Source organism: Catharus ustulatus, chromosome 3 (genome assembly GCF_009819885.2).
Source record: "Catharus ustulatus isolate bCatUst1 chromosome 3, bCatUst1.pri.v2, whole genome shotgun sequence".
NCBI classification, from domain to species: Eukaryota; Metazoa; Chordata; class Aves; order Passeriformes; family Turdidae; genus Catharus; species Catharus ustulatus.
This window is the reverse complement of record NC_046223.1, coordinates 65,420,746-65,437,638: the sequence shown is the minus strand read 5'-3', so window position 1 is coordinate 65,437,638 and position 16,893 is coordinate 65,420,746.

The following is a 16,893-nucleotide window of genomic DNA, read 5'->3' as shown; positions in this document are numbered from 1 at the left end:
TTCCTATAACAGATGAACTAAAATAAGATTAAATAGCCTAAGAGGACAGTAAAAGTCAGTTACTTGCTGATTTACTGAACTAGGAAAATAATCACGTCATTAACTCCCATCTTAAAATGCAAGACTGGTCTTCTGATAAGTTTGGTTAATGTTTGCACCTGCTCTATAAATTTAAACAACGGACTCCTCAGCTTTATTGCCTCCATCCTCAGATAGTGAGGTCCATAATTCCAGGGCACAGATGATTAATGCCACCCTGTTTGGATTCCTGCATCTGTGTGATGAGTCAGGCTGCGTGGGAAGGGACAGTTTTAAGCCTTTGAATTTTTCCCATCTTTCTGTATTCTCCTGAGGGACTGGTCAGAATTTGTCCAAGAAGCCCTTCTCTACTGAAGATTTTGGATATAGCGAAGGTGAAACTGTAAAACATTTCAATATCATTGACATTTTGGAAGTAATTTTTAAAAACAGTTTAAATATGTTTGTTTTGATAAAATTATTCCTTTGATAGTTAACGGTATAAAATACTTCTGCTTCAACTTGGATACTTTATTTTGTTAAAACCTTTGGGATTTTTACAATTCATTATAACATGAGACAAGTGTAATTTCAAAATCCATATACATTTCTTATGAACTAAATTTCCTTTTTAATCTTTTGTTTGGATCAGCATCTCTTGTTTGCTGAAGGTGCCTTCCAGAAAGGTCATGATTTGATCAGTGTGTGCCTCCAGTCCTTCAGAACCATATTCATCCATTCAAATATTTGCTCTTTTTTTTTCTTTTCTCTTCATCCATCCCAACGCTTTGACCTCATCTTCTGTCACCTGGTGACAGCCAAAAGATCTTCTCAGGTGCAGATTAAATAAACATGTTTGTTGCTTTGCATCTTTCTTTTCAAAACCCTTAAATTCTGATATGGGTGCCAGAATCACTTTCTAATTCTCCACTTTCACATGTGAAAACCAACAAATTTCTCAATACTATGGTAGACAAAGGCCCATGTATATCAAGGAAGCAAAAATAACCACTAATGGGGAGGGGAATGGGGAGAGATAGATTAGAGAGAGGGAAAAGTGAAGATCTACAGTGACAGCAATAGCAAGGAACTAAAGCATTAGGATAAATAATGCCATGCTCGAAGTATTTATTCCACCATGTAATGGTTCCCTTTCCTTTCTGATCAGCTCTCAACTGAAAATCAATTTACTTTAGCAGAGACCACACCATGTTATGGTGCTATTTATTTTAAAAATTGTATTCTCTTTGCAGCATTGTTGACTACCACCAACAGTAGGTCTAGAACATACAGTATTGACCTTGCTTGCACAGACAGAATATAATAGAACTAAAAATGTTTAATATGGTGATAACAAAGATGATCTCATGGTACTTGCACATGGAGAGTAAATGTAAGTAAGACAGTTCAGCCCTGAAAATAGCCGGTGAGGTCTGAAATATGATAAAAGCCTGAAAACTCATGAGTGATTTGGAGAAACTGAATAACTTGGGGTTTTTTTTCTTACATGAGCAAAGACTCACCACACAAAGTTATCAGGCTGCACATTCAGGATGCATAAGAAAAAAATGAATCTTCATCCATTCTCTAATTAAAATATTTTCATCATTACCATAGAGCACTGCAGATGCTGAAATTATGCATGCCTTCCAAAAATATATTCATTAAATGATTATTTATTTAGGGTCATTAAACACAAAAGGAGTACGTCAACTGTCTCAGGGATATCTTGAGACACAGGGCTCCAAGTACTTTGACAGTTCTCCAGGGGAACATCCATTCCTGCTTGCACCATTCTCATGTCTTCCCTGGGCATCAGCTGCTGCCCACTGTCAGAAACAGGACTAGGCAGACCTTTAGTCTTTCCCAGTATGGCTTTTCCTGCCTTCACTAAAATAGCTTGTATGGTGCAGGCTTATTTAGTGTCCAACACTGTGATGGATTTGAGATTTGCTGGTTGTAAGAACTGTCCTCTTTTGGGATTCTTCAAAGACTGTTATGCTGCAGGGGCTTGCTATCATTAAGATAGATGTGGGAAATTCACATTACCTGACTTGAGACATCTATATGTGAGGTAATCATCTGAATCCCTGCTCTGAACAGTGGAGAAGAGAATTCATGGCTATTGTCATCTTCCCTAGGAGATAAGCTGTGCACTATGAAACACAGAACTCTCTGTAAGGGAGCCAAGAGATTAACTCTCACTGCCTTTGACTGGCATCCACGTTGGAGAAAATGTGAGTGGACAACTGGTAACAAAGGCAAGTAAGTAGAGGGTTGCATTCTGGTTCTACTTCCTCCTCTGCGGAGCATATTGAAAAAAAAAAAAAAAAAAGCAGAAAACCTGGCTTTAAATTTTTTTTTCAGAGAGATATTGGTATATTTTCTAAAACATGAGTACAAGGGTGAGTCAGCTGGAAAATCTCTCTGGCATACAGACTTCAACCAGTTTTGGGGTCCACAAAGATGTTAAAGACATCTTTTTTTATCCGGAAAGATCCTGTTCTTCCTTCGTGAGTGTAACATGTCTGCAAAAGATAAATTTGACTAGAAAAAAATATCTTAATTGCCTGATTGTCATATATTTTTTCCAAAATCCCAGTTCTACATTTCAGAGGGCTAGCTAGGAATGAGTAAAATTCATTTAAATCACTCCTGGCCCTAAAAAGCTGTATAATGGAAATAAAACTGCCTAAGAACAATATCAGACAGGAGGTGTACAGAGAGCAGAACATCTGAAGGGCAGCACAAGGAAGAGTACAGTAATTTCACGAATACAAGCCGCACCAATTTGACCAAAATTTTGGTGGAAACCCGGAAGTGCGGCCAATATTCCGGGGCGGCTAATACATTAACAAAATTCTAAAAGTTGCCAACACGGAAGTGAGAGCCCGCGGCAGCCCCAAGCCAAGCTGGAGCCCGGCCAGCCCCGGCAGAGGTGGGAAAGCCTGGCAGAGGCGGGGCCAGCAGTGTGGGGGGCGGGCGGCAGAGCCTGAGCCAGCAGGGCGGGGCAGGGGGGCGGCAGAGCCCGGGCCAGCAGGGCGGGGGAGCCCGGGAGAACTGGGGCTAGCAGTGCAGGGGAGCATGGCAGAAGCAGGAAGGCCGGTGGGTGGGGCTGCCTGGCAGCGGGGGAAGCCCAGCAGAATCGGGGCCAGCAGCGTGGGGGAGCCCGGCGGTGCGGGGGCCTGCAGTGCCGGCCAGGGCGAGGAAACGCGGCGGCGGTGCAGACGGGAGGGGGCGGCCGGCGAGCCTGGTGGCGGCGGCGGCAGCCCTGCCGGCAGGGCGAGCGAACGTGGCAGCGGGGCGGTGCTGACGGGAGAGGGGGGCCAGCGAGCCCGGCGGCGGCGGCAGCACCACCCGGCCAGCCCCGCCAAGCCGTGGCGCTGAGCTGGGCCACCCGGCCCCGTCGGCAACCATGAGCGGGCCGAGCCTTCCTGGCCCCGCCCCGAGCCAGTAAAGCCCGCTATGCCGCGATCCTGTTACTAATTGGCCAATTTGTGAAAGCTGCGCACGGATTCTCGCGACGAACGAAAGTGCGGCTAATATTCGGGGTGCGGCTTATCTATTGACAAAGACAGCAACATTGTCGAGGCACCGGAAGTGCGGCTTATAATCCGTGCGGCTTGTATTCGTGAAACTACTGTAGGCTGCTATTGCTTAGGTTCAGAGGAGCTGGACTGCGCAGCTCCTGGAGGTTGAATTCATTCACAATAGGATTGCATCAGATGTATGACATATTATTTTGAGCATTATTTCTTTGTTCAAGATAAAATCATCTGTCTTTCTGCCATATGGAAAGAAGTTTGTTACTCAGTATTATTCCTATCGCCAGTGAAAAACAATTTCCCAAATATCTGTGTCTTCACTTACAATTATACCTGCACCTTTAACTATTTATATATTATTTTCAAAGCTGAAAATCATTCTCTTCAATTCCTCTTCAACTCTTCCATCTGTATCTATAAAAGGTCTTTTTTCTTCATGATGACACTTAAATTGCTCACCACCCCTTCTTCAGACATATTAAATGTATCACAATGCTTTGAAGGTACCCTAACTGCCTTGAGCCAGCATTCTTCATTTAATCTGTGCTCCAAATACAATGTTTTGCTTTGTTAATCTGTAGGGAACTGCTTGCTGTTATGATGTTTTGATATAAAAATGCATCTGCTGGATACTTACATGAAGGAGAACTTACAGTAATAGCAGCTGACAAATAACTATTTGAGTCAAAATGGGTGGCATTTATTTGACCACCTTCATTTACGTGTGACCTAACTCTGTACACCCTCATCAATAAAGAGGAACAGTCACTTCTAAGGCACTACTCATCATATCCAAAAGCAGAAATCTTTGCTAGGGGAAGCTGTTGGTATGACTGGGAGAGGAAGCATAATGGAAACCTGAAACAGCCCATGCACTGCGTGGAGGCAGTCCACAGGAGAAGAGAATTGTTTCTTTATAAGTTATTAAACAGTGGAAGAATCTGTTTTTATTTCTTTTATTTCTAATTAAGAGGTAGGTCTCCAAAGGACAATACGTGGTAACAAAATGCAGTTAATAAGGCTTTTGTCATCAAAGAGGCTCTGCTTCACACACATCTGACCTCTCCTTCACCTCCTTCAGAAGATGATTCAGCTCATGCCAGAAGTACTGAAATGTGCTCCAGCTGCTTTTCTGAGACACAAGGCAAAAGGAATGGACTGTGAGATGGCAGGGAATCTTTCCACATTGTTCTTTATTATGGTCAATATTCAAGTCCACAGAAGGGTGAGTATGCAAGTTCAGGGCTCCTGAACAACTGATCTGCATGGTGATGGATCAATAAAAGACATAGTGTCTCTTAAATTGTGCCTCTTTACATTCAACACATATTGAACATCAAATTAGCTAATGAGATGGGTGCATATTACAGTTTGATGTTTTTCTTCTCTCCTTAAAAAGTAAAAAAAAATCCAAAAATCATAGGGTCCTGTGCTGGATCCATGGACTCATTGCTTATGAATCTGGAGAATACTTCTTGTGTGGTCAGCTAAATCTCTTCCTTGAAAAAGTCAGCCTCTATTCAAACAGCAATGGAGACCCAAAGGCTTCTCTCAAAGGATTCACTCTAAGGTCTCACTGTCTTTTTGCCAGGGGTGTATCATAACCCAGAGATCCACAGCTGTTTTAATTGGAGCAGTTGGAACTTATCACAAGTTTAAATTAAAAATTTCTCTATTTTTCATAGAGGGAAGGAAATCTTCAGAATTAGCAGTGCTTACTCATTTGGGATTGCAGATACAGTAACTTGTTGGGGAGATGTCAATAACTCAGACCTTTACTCTGAGCAATGAATTTGTGTGTTTGAGCACTAGTTGAACATTGACTCAGTGGGAACAGGGACTGGAGATGCGGGTCTGATTCTCTTGACCTACCAGTCAGCAAAGCAAGGATTGTTATTTGCTGCTTGCAGCTGTCAGGAGAAAATTATTTTGTTACTCACTTGTTCTGTAATTTAATAAGACAACAACCCTGTATGTGGAGAATTTAAAGCAGGCAAAAGAGTAAAAGGAAAGTGAGAGAAGGGATGGCAGCAAAGTGTTTAATGCATTAGGATGTCTATCTTGATGTGTCTGTTGGAGCTTTATCCTATCCTATGTTGGAAACTGCTTTCAAATTAAAAAGTTCTTTAAGCAGCCACCCACCCTTTGCCATGGGATATTGAAAGCAGCCAGAGGCACTGCTAGCTGTGCAGACGCAAGAACCTGGAGAGGAACCAACATGTGCATGGCTCTCCTTCAAAAATGACAGGCTTCATAACCAGAGACAAAGTATGTGTACTGCTGGTGTGTCTGAGTTTGGCTGAGTTTGGCTATTTTTTCTTGAATGATTGAGGGCAGCATCAGAAAATTTGGGAGCCTGAAAAACTAAGTGTGGCCTGACAGTATCCGCTCAGTAGGAATCAGAACTCCCTGTGGCCCAAGTTTATTTCAGAATGGCAACTTGCTCCTCTTACCAATTTAAAAAAAAAAACTTCTCTCTGTCTTTCTATGAACTGAGCTTGTAATGCATGGAATAGCTCTTACCCTCTTGTACATGCTTAAACTGCATCCTTCTGGCTCCAGCCATGAAGTTGTCTATACATCTGAGTACATGTTGTTTCATTATATAATCACATTTCTGTGAAGTATTGGATGGCAATGTTTACTATAAAGGTTTGAAGGATATTTTTTGTTTATGATGAGAATTCTGTGACAGGGCCACCTAAGACTAATGAGCGAAAAAGAAATGGTATCAGTAGCAGTTAAAAGGTAATTTAAAGAATTAACAGCAGGAAAAGAGAATGCTGTACACAAACTACTTTATACATTTCAGACCTTCTTTTTAAACAGAAGCAGGTGGTAGCTTTCCTATTGTGATTCCAATGCTTTTTACTGGAAATCAATCACTCCTTCCATGGGAACCCATTAGAAACCTTAATAATAGCAATCTATTGCACCTCACTGAGGTTTTCCAGCATTCTAATCTTCTGGAGTTGTGTTTACCAATGATTTAGAACGGCTGGCTTCTCTAAAATACATTAATTGGTTGTAATCCTACTGTGTTTAAAGTCTTGCAAAAAGGCATTTTATATCGATTATAGTCTTCCTCTGGGATTCTAGGGAATGAATGTGATGTGATCTGGAGCTAGCACAATTTCATGCTAGAGGATTGGTGTGTTATTCACTAAAATAATTTTTTAAAAAAAAGCAAAAGGAAAAATGCAAGCAACTGTAAATGCAAGGGAAGGAAGAATTTATGAGACAGATGAGATTTAGGTGATTTTGGCACTTCAGACTGCAGCTTCAGACTCTCTTTTGAGAAGGTCTGCATTATTTTCCCCATTGCCTGTGACATTGCAATCCTCTGCTTTAGACCACAGTCTCTTGTACTTTTTCTCCAGAAGGGATTAGTGAGAAGAGCAGGCTAGAGCTTGGGTCCGCATCTTGGATGATGGCATGGAGCTCCTTGAAGAACTGGGAGGCTATAAAGGACAACTCAAAACATCTCTTTTAGAGACGTTTTATTTCCAGACATATCTTTAGTTTTCACTGTGATTATAACTTGCATGCACTTGTCTCTGTCTTTGGATATGAAAGCAAGGCACCCTTTCAGCTGGGTGAAGAAGGCCCTTCTTTTCTGTCTGCTTTAGGAAGAGAACAAGAGTGTGTGCTTAGTATAAGGCATGTGTCTTCCTGCTCTCACACATGGGCTGGTCAGGGGTCAGATTTCTGATGTAGAGATGATTTGAAGGCTCCTTCCTGTCAAATTCAAGTGTATGAGAGAGAGTATAAGGACTGACCATGTTATTGTATTTTTCAAAATTTGATGTTTCAATATTTAAGAAGGTATTTACCAAGAAAGTTTTAAACATTACATATTCAAGCAGAAAGCAGGTATACTTTTGGGTGGGTACCTTAAAGTTTTGAAGATGGTATTTGGGCATTGGGCGTAAGTTCATTTAGCGGGAAAAAAGGTCCCAGTTAATAAAGTAACAAGACTAATTTATCTAATGATGCATTTATGCATGAGTCTGAAATGTTAGTGTGAGCACTCTAAACTAGTTGATTGGGAAGCTTTAATATCAAAAACCTTATTAGACATTTCTGTGTTTTTTAAGCATCTTGAATCTTAATCTTCAGTAGCACTGTGACTACAAAGATGGTAGATTTGTTTTTAATAGTTTGTTATATTCTTAATCAACAATAGTAGTTTATATATGCCTATTTCAGCTATGTAATATGATGAAAAGAAGATGAGGAAGAGGGAAGTTGTCTTTATAGCATGAATCTGTAATGTGTTGTTTATGTTGTTTATAGTAAGAAGAGAAACCTTGTGGGGCTAGATTTGTTTTTGTTAGAAAGCTTATTTGAAGATTTATAAAAGTTTTACCTTATTGCTTTACTATACAAATATAAATATATATTTTAAAATATATTTTACTATATAAATATAAATAATTTTTTAAAATATCAAGAATGTGATGGGTGTGCAAAGATTTATCTTATTGAAAAAAAGGCATATCTGATTAATGTATGTCCAAATGTCCAAAAACATACAGCCATACATAAGGGCTCATTGGTGAGATAAATAATTGCATGTTTTATAAGAATGAAGAAAGTTATCGGGCTGTGGGGGAGCATGGTTATGGGGTCGAGTCTGCTGCTTCATTCTGCTGGGATGGGGCACTGGGCAGGGCTGATACCAAGTAAAAAGGAGCAGGGGCAGAGGGAACGGGGCTGCGAGCACAGCAGTGCTTTGCTGCTCAGTGCTCATGGCACTCTCTTGCTCCTGAAACAATTCATAGGCTTTGTCCAAAGGATGTGACACAGCAAAATAGGGTGTGATGAGCAACAGACCGTGAGCAAGGCTGCTGCTTATGTTGAAGATAGTGGCAATTGTTGGAAATTTCTCCACCAATACTCATGCTTGGCCTCACCAGTGTCACATAACAAAGTACACTATAGTCCCCAACCTCAGCTCCACTATTTGCATAGTGACAGTGACTTCATTAGCCCCCTTTCACCTCATCATGCCTCTGGAATCTCATGCTCTGTTGCTAATTCTGTGTGGTTCTCACCAACTCCCTGTTTCATATGCAATATTTAATTTTCCATGAATGGTCCAGATGCTTTTGTCTGGAGATACTTGGCATTTAAAAAGATCATTTGTTTGAGAGGGCCTAGACTGACAAGTTAGATGTCTACATCATTATTATCTGCTATTCTGACAATCTATGTGTCATTCACACATTTTACCAACAGTGATATTGTGTATTATTAGAGAGCATTAATAAAACATTATTGAATTAATCCCTGTACAGGGATCATCCTGTTAGAATATTCTTCACTTCAGTGTAACTCTCCATTGACAGCTGCATTTGGGCATCTGCCAATTAGTGCATTCTTAATCCATTTAATGTGTTCTCTACCAGTCTATAAGAGACTAATTTTGTAATAAGATTCACATGTGGCACTAAATCAAACACCTCATGAAAGGCAGAATTTTTCAATTACTTTTGTCAAACAAGTTAGAAATCTCAGAAAAGAAAATCACAGTTACAGTCATCTTGGGGACTGAGTTACTGAATCTGAGTAAAAATGTCTTCTAAAGAGAAAAGTATTAAAATATTTCTTTAGGGCTAATTACACTAAGGGATTTTAGAATCATGAGTGTGACTTCTAACCCAGGTGCAGTCCATTTTCAGGTAAGTTAATGAAAAGTGAGTAAGAATAAGGTGTAGCATCTTCAGGGGAAAGGAATGGAGATACCTTTTGCTCCCTTCTTTCTGGAAGTTTCCTCCCTGAATACATTGCTCCTCAAATTGCTCTCCAATGAGAGAGGTCTTAGTATACCTTGGTGTTGAAAAAAAGGAGAGGGAACTTGAGTAGCTATGCAGGCCCTGTGTTCCAGACATTCTTTAAAAAAAAAGCACTGTCTCTTCATTATCTTCTGAAAGAAAGATGGCAGAGCAGGACAAGAAAGAGGCACAAAACAGGATAGAGTACCTGTAAATTCTCTGCTCTCCTTCCTTCCATCTCTGTTTCTGAATGATCATTTTAGATATCTCCCAGGTCTGCCTTTGTGCAATCCATTTTTGGACACCTGAAAGGACATCTGCACAGACTACTGTCTATCACTGTCTGTATGCAGCCTCCAATCTAAGCGTGGCAAGTGTAGGCTTCCACTGGTCAAACTGGCATTTAGCAAGGGACATTGCTAGCATTAATACACTTCAAGTCTTCAGAGGGAGCAATATTGTATTGCACGTGGCAGCTCTTTGCCTTCCTGGCCCTACTGCCAGAAGTGAAAACAATGAACTCTGGGGTCTTCAGCCTAAGGACAGGCTTTCAGTGCACTAAGGTTTTTGTGCCTCTAAGTATCACTATTTTGTAATAGAAGGAAAATCTGCCTCGAATGTGTAATATGAAATAATTCAGAATAATATCACATTATTATTTTTTAACTTGTCTTAATTTAACATGTGCCTACAAACTGAGAACAGTAGCTGCACTGATCTTATAAATTTAAATAAGCCAGAAACAACTCTCAGGATATTCCATACTAATGGTGATATTATGCAAAATAACCACATGCAAGGAAAATCATACAGACTTTTGGGAACCATAACATTCCGTATTTCCAGATCTATCCTGATGTCTATATAACAATTTTAAAATGTTATAATTCCTTTGTATATGGCATCAGTCCGTTTCATGATCGTTAAGGTAATTTAATTGTGCAGGTCTTCAAAGGTTTAGTGTTACTGTCATCCTTCAGGTGATCATTGTTACTAGAGAAGATGAGAGGAAATGGATTCAAATGTCATGATCCTGACATGTTGGCAAAATGGTCAGAAAAAATTGGATTGCAGTTCAACAAGCTTGAGAACAACACTGTACTTATATGAAAAAAGAACAGAACACAAAAAGGAAAAAGAAACACAAAGGGAAAAGGAAAATAGAAGTTCCCAAGGAAAGGACCGAGATATATTATGAATAAAAGCACATGGACCAAGGTCAACAGTCCAAAGGTGTCTGTTTCTGACAGTAAGCAACATTTCATGCTTAAGGAAAAACTACAAGACACAGGAAGGACAGAATGCCACTTCTCCTGACACTCTCTGAACTTCTGGCACTTGAGATTAGAAGCTTAATGGATTGACATCTCCAACATAACATTTTAGAATACCTAAGTGTAGCTCCCAAGTTTTATTAAAAAATCTCTGGATGTATTTTTATTTGTGCTATCTAAATCATCCTGTGGCAAAAGGTTTCACATTTTAATTGTATACCTCATAAAACCTGTTTCCTTTCATTAATGTTAAACCTGCTGCCTATAATTTCTTTTTATGTCCTTTATCTTATGTTTTATGAAAAATAATGCACCATAGTTCTTACATTTTCCATGATTTTTTCTGATTAAAAAATTTTAAATTTTAAAATGTAAAAGTTAATTTAACTTTAAAAATAATCCACATGTTCTAATTGTTTTTGCAACTGTTACTGAGTATTGTGCTTACATTCCCAAAGAACTCTTCACAGGATCTCCGCAGTCTCATTTTCGAGTTGTCAAATCTATTGCAAGCTGCTGCTATACATATAGAATTACAATTATTTATCTTCATGAGACTTTACATTTTGTGCTTTTTAATGAGACTCTTCAGCAATTTTCAGCCAGTTTAGCTGTGACTAACATGAATATGAGTGCTTGTACTGCACCCAGGTATTGACCCATGTCTGATTTAGGAGGGGATCTGAGACCTATATTGGTTTGCCTATGTGCAGAGCCACTCACCATATAAGTAGGTATGTGTGCAGATACCTGATTTGTGATTACCCAACTGACACTTATGAACATAAATCAGGCATCCACAAATATCTATATTTGCCTGTCATCAAAATTCTGGTCCCCAGTAAATTAAATATCATCCTAGTTGAAAGCATAACTTCATGCTGAGCAAGCATTAGATGTATGTAGCTCAATCCTTAAATCCCAATGTTGAGAGAAAAGTCAGTTATAATCTCTGCATGTTGGTGCTGTTGATGCTGAATTGTTTTTTAAAAAATTAATAGATTTCTGTGGAATGGAGTCTGTAAACTGATTAATGACATGAACATCATGGCCTGGACCTTGTGTAGTTTTCAGACGAGACTGAACTGGAAAGAAAAGTAGAAAAGGGCTTACAGGTAGGACTGCTGTGTGTTCTTTGTGAACAGCTGCGATTACCTTTTGTTCAATTTTGTAGCTGTCAAAAAATTACTATAGAACATTCACCCAAAATATTAAAGGTAAACAGAAAACTGGGAAAATAATTTTCAAAATGTAGTGTGCCCAATTAGGCATGAGTTAGCTGAATGCCTGACTGCACACCCAACTGGAACATTAAATTTGTCATGGTTTCTTATTCAGTTTGGGTAATCGTGCATGCAAATGAACAGGTACTCATATAACCTGTAATTTCCATAAGTAATTGACATATTTGCATGTGTAATTACTTTCTTTGTAACTGAAGCTCAAATTTTGACTATCTTAACATTCATCAAGAGCATGAGCTTTGGTCCTTTCAGCTGGAAATAAAGTTCAGTGATCAACTGACAAATTGAATTCACCTCAAAAAAGTGGAAATTATCTCACCAACCTAGATAATCCTAAATTGCTCTTTTTCTGATTTAGGAAGGAGGAGTATCAGACTGCATCAGCAGTCATACATTACAAGATCCTTGCTAAATACAAACAACAAGATTCTAGATACAAAGCGAATATTCTTAGTAGCTAATAAGTCCCTAAAGATTTTTTTTAGAAAGAATAAAAATGTTGGAAAGAATAAAAAAGTTGGTCAACCCATCAAAGCTTCCTAGACTAAATACCATAGATACTGTATAGACATCTATATATTAATGCAAAGGGCTTGATCTCATGACTGCTGTGAAATAACCAGCATAATAGAGATAGGATAACTCATCACTATAATATGAACAAAATTCAATATACTAAGCTCAGGGAGGACAAATAAGAGAGAAGTAAAAATGTATTGTCTTGCATATACAAGATAAGGTACTTGGTAACTGAAAGTAAAAAGTATATCCCAAAAGTCTCTGGTTAATAGCCAAAAAGAATAAGGATGTAACACTGCAGGTATATAGACAGATCTTCACAATTTAGTCTGAAAGACAAAGCTGAAGCTTAATGGTAGGTATGAAAAAAGGTCAAAACAGAAACAGGATGAAATACTTGTTCTTTGAGGCAAAATGTGGTATGTGGTGGACCACAAGCTGGACATAAGTTAACAGGGGTGTCCAGCTGTGAACATCATGCCTGGGACGTATTATCAGGGATGCAGCCCACAGGGTTTCTGTTCCTCTCAGACCTCTCTTGCCAAACTACATTGCTGCGGTTGTCACACTTTGAGAAAGGCGCAAGAGAGTCCAGGAGAACCTCTAGAAAAGGTGGCCTTTGGGAAATATTGGAAAAACTGGATCTGGATATGACAGAATAGAAAATATTTGGGACAATGTAATACCATTTGGGCATATAGAAATCTGCTACAAAAAAAAGAGAAGATAAATTGTTTTCTGAGCTTTTTGTAGATAAAGAAACAGTGATAAGGTTTGGTTTTATTAAGAAATGATCAAGTTGGATATTAGGAAACACTTCCTCCTTATAAAAGAAAGTGGCACTGCTAGTCATAGCTTTGCTCTATATGAGTAGGCATCTGCAGTGCTTGTAAAATCTTAATTGCTGAAGATATTAAAAACAATTTAGCCATATGTCTTTCATGAATGACACAGGGATAATTGATCCTACCAGAGCTGGGTTAATTAATATTCTCAGGGTTGTTCTCGACTGTGCTTTATATAATTCTGTTATTTTGCAGTTGTATTTAGAATTATGTATTCTTAGTAATTGCACAGTCTTTTAAAAAAGCAGAATTGAAAAATTTTAACAGACCAGCAGGATATATTTTCACAGATGTTTACAGTTACTCTTTTCCTCTGGCCCCTTTATTTAGTGTCTGTTTCCAGAAAAAGAGTGGCTTAGTGGCTCAATATGCTTGTCCCTTTGGCAGGTCCCTGAGGACAGTCTGCAGGTAATTTCAGTGTCCAAGAGAGAAACAATCATGAAAGCTTTAGCCCTCTGAAAATTGGCTAATCCAAGCAGTCAGGGTTGTCAGGGTTGAATAATCTGCAAGGTCTCTCAAGAACAAAATGACTTTGACTTTCAGTCTATTTTTTGTTGTTTCTTATCCTGACTTTGATCTCTGAGTGTTTCTGGGAGGTAACTGTGGTGCCCCACAGTAACCCCCAGACTCATATGCTACATTTCTGATAGGAGCTCCCTCTGACTGATCCAGACACTGAGAAGCTGGAATAGCTACTGAGGAGGGAACAGAAGCCAGCACTCATACAGGCAGAGTCTTCCATCTTTCCTGAAATTCGTACCCATAAAAGCCATGTGCAGTATCAGGCAAAAAGCTGGAAGAACACCAAAAGTCAAAGTTTTAATAAAATAGGTATGACATATTTTAATGATTTTAATTATCACTTGGTTTAACCTTTTTAACTATTTGGTTATTTTAATGAAAATTTCATAGAGAAATTAATGAAAAATTTTCTTCCGAATCCATTACCTCTGAGCTGAATAAATAAGACTCTGCTTTGTCTTACAGCAAAGCCTGCCTGGTACTGGGGAGTGAGAAGAGTCTGAGTGAAAGCAGGAAACATAGGGGGTTGGATCTAACAAAGCAGCCAGTGAGCATGGGTTGAGGTGTGTTGGCAGTTTAGAGGCAACCATCTGCATCCAATTCCTTGCAACTTGCTCAAGCAGCTGGCATCCAGGGACCAGGCTGCCAGACATGGCAGGGAGTGGTGATGAAGTCTGCAGAAAGAGGTTTCCCTAGAAGTGATAAAGAGGAATTCTGCTGGTGTTAGGCAACAGTAAATACCTGTCAGCCTGGTGCATCACTGGGCTCCCAGAGCCATACCTGCTGACCACTGTGTACCTGCATGGTACACACTGGGGACAGTGATCTTTGAGAGTTATGTGAGCCAGTGAAATCAGTGGTGCTCTGCATGGGTTTGCCTCTCTGAAGTCTATGGTGCAGTCATATCAAGTAGGTGTCAGTGTGACTCCTGATTTCCCAGTCATAGTTGTGCAGCAGAACGTAACACAAACCAGGTTCCTTCACTGGAAGCTTGGCGGTGGCTATTGCTTCCTTTGGGAGAGAGGAAGGGAGGATGACACATTCACCATTTATATGGATAATACAAAAGGTAATTTAACTTTGCAAATTCAGATTCAAGGCCATAGCCATATTATTCTAACTGCTTTTTAAAACTTCAAGGATCTCTGCACTATTAAATAATGAGGCATGCATTCACAAAAATGCTCCCTTCAAAATATGAAGCAAAACAAACTGTTGCTTAAAACTCAGTTTCATAATTTCTGTGAGAAAAAGATCTTTTTATTTGGTATTTTTGTGTTTATTTGGTTTTATTTTAATGCTGCCATAAGACTTGCTTACAGCCATCAAATTTTTCCTTGTAAGTGCCTCTCTTCCCTGGGCTAAAGTAATTACACATAAATGATGATTTCAGACTGATGCATAAGGACAAATATTCACAATGCAATGGTTTCATAGTAGTCACATTTCAGTTTTACTTGCAGAAATCTTGATGGTTTAAGGAAGAGCTGCAGAACAAAATTGTTCCATGTCTTTAGAAAACACATGCGGATGTTGTTTTCCTTCTAATATTTTAACAAGGCATTATTGCTATGAATTAAATTTACTCTTATGTCTCAATCTGTCATATGTATCTATATGCCCATGACCAAATCCTGGGTCAAGTTTCTTGTCATTCAAAGAAATGGCACAGCATGAGACACCTAAAATTTCTTAATAGTAGGCAGCAAAAAGAACTAGACTGGGAAGCTGCAAGTAAGAGCTATCTTGAAGGTGTCTCTAAATCAACTTTTACTTTGTTTTCTACAGAAGGATGTCAACAAATGTCTGTCCGAAATACAAAGAAAGTATATGATTGACTTGAAATTTAAAGCATTTTATTGAGAATTCTTACCAGATTGAAGTGAAGAAGATCTCCTACTAAAGGAAGTCTTTTACTTACAAGCTGCTAAGAATTTTTGTACATTACATTTGTCTAACTTGTGTAGCTATAGATATGATGGCAAGAACTTCAAACAAGACCTTCTCTTCTGCCTTAATTTTGCGGACTCATATTTCTATTAAAATTCAAGAGGTTTCCCGCTATTCTGAAGAATTGCATTAGCAACAACAGCACCAGCCACTGGTGCAGGAAGTGTTGGTAAGGTTAATGTAGGGATTTTGAAGCCCTCGAACAGGGGACCCAGGAAAATTTTTACTGGAGGGATTAAAAAATAAGGCAGCAAAAAATCTGTTTGCAATAATTTAGCACAGTTTATCTTACATACTCAAGATTCCTTCCAGTTTAATTTTCTGTTATTTCTTGATTTTAACCACATATCTCAAGCCATATTGTGTTTTCTTTCTTTTTGTTTGTTTGATTAGCTTGGTTTTTTACTTTTGTTTTTGGGTGGCTTTTTAAAATTTTAGTTTATATCTTTGAAGCTTCATCCCCCAGAGCTGTGAGAATGTTATCTATCAATGAAAAAACTTAAAGTAACTTCCTACCTGCAGGGAAAGGCTGGAATACTTGAGTCCAAGATAGCCTGAGGACACCACACAAGAAGGATTTAACAATACAACTCCATGCTCTGTGAACAACAGAACTGAGGAACTCTCCCTTGGGCTCTAGCACAGCATTTCTTGCTCCTCCACCATCATAATTCCAACTCCCTGCAACTACTCTGTGTTCCCTACCATAATACTGCCCACTTTCCTGCAAGCCCTCCTCAGCTGGTCAGAATAGGAGCTTCTCTTTCCAGACAGATCAAAAGATGCTGCTCTTCCCCAGGAACCCCGTTTGCTAAACCCATTTCTTTATAATGGCGCTTGGTCAAGCACCAGTTGTTCCAATGTTGGGAGAAGGTGACTGCTGGCTGCTGCTGCTGTGGGGCAAGAAAGAGAAGTGCCAACCAGCCCCTGCCTTTCCACCACCTGGTGCACCCCTGGCACTCCACCTGACGGGTGGTTTTCCCTGCATTTGCAGGAACTTGGTGAGACCTCAGTACCTCTGTCAAAATGTTATTAATATTAGTTAATGCGCAACAGTGAAGCCTGGAGACTAATGGAAAGATAGAATGATGAAGTCTCAAATTAGATAAAATTAATCTTTACAGTTTTAAAGATACTGAAATTTTTGAAACCTGGCTCATGATTTTTGAACCAATGGAATTGTCAGATCTGAACAAAAT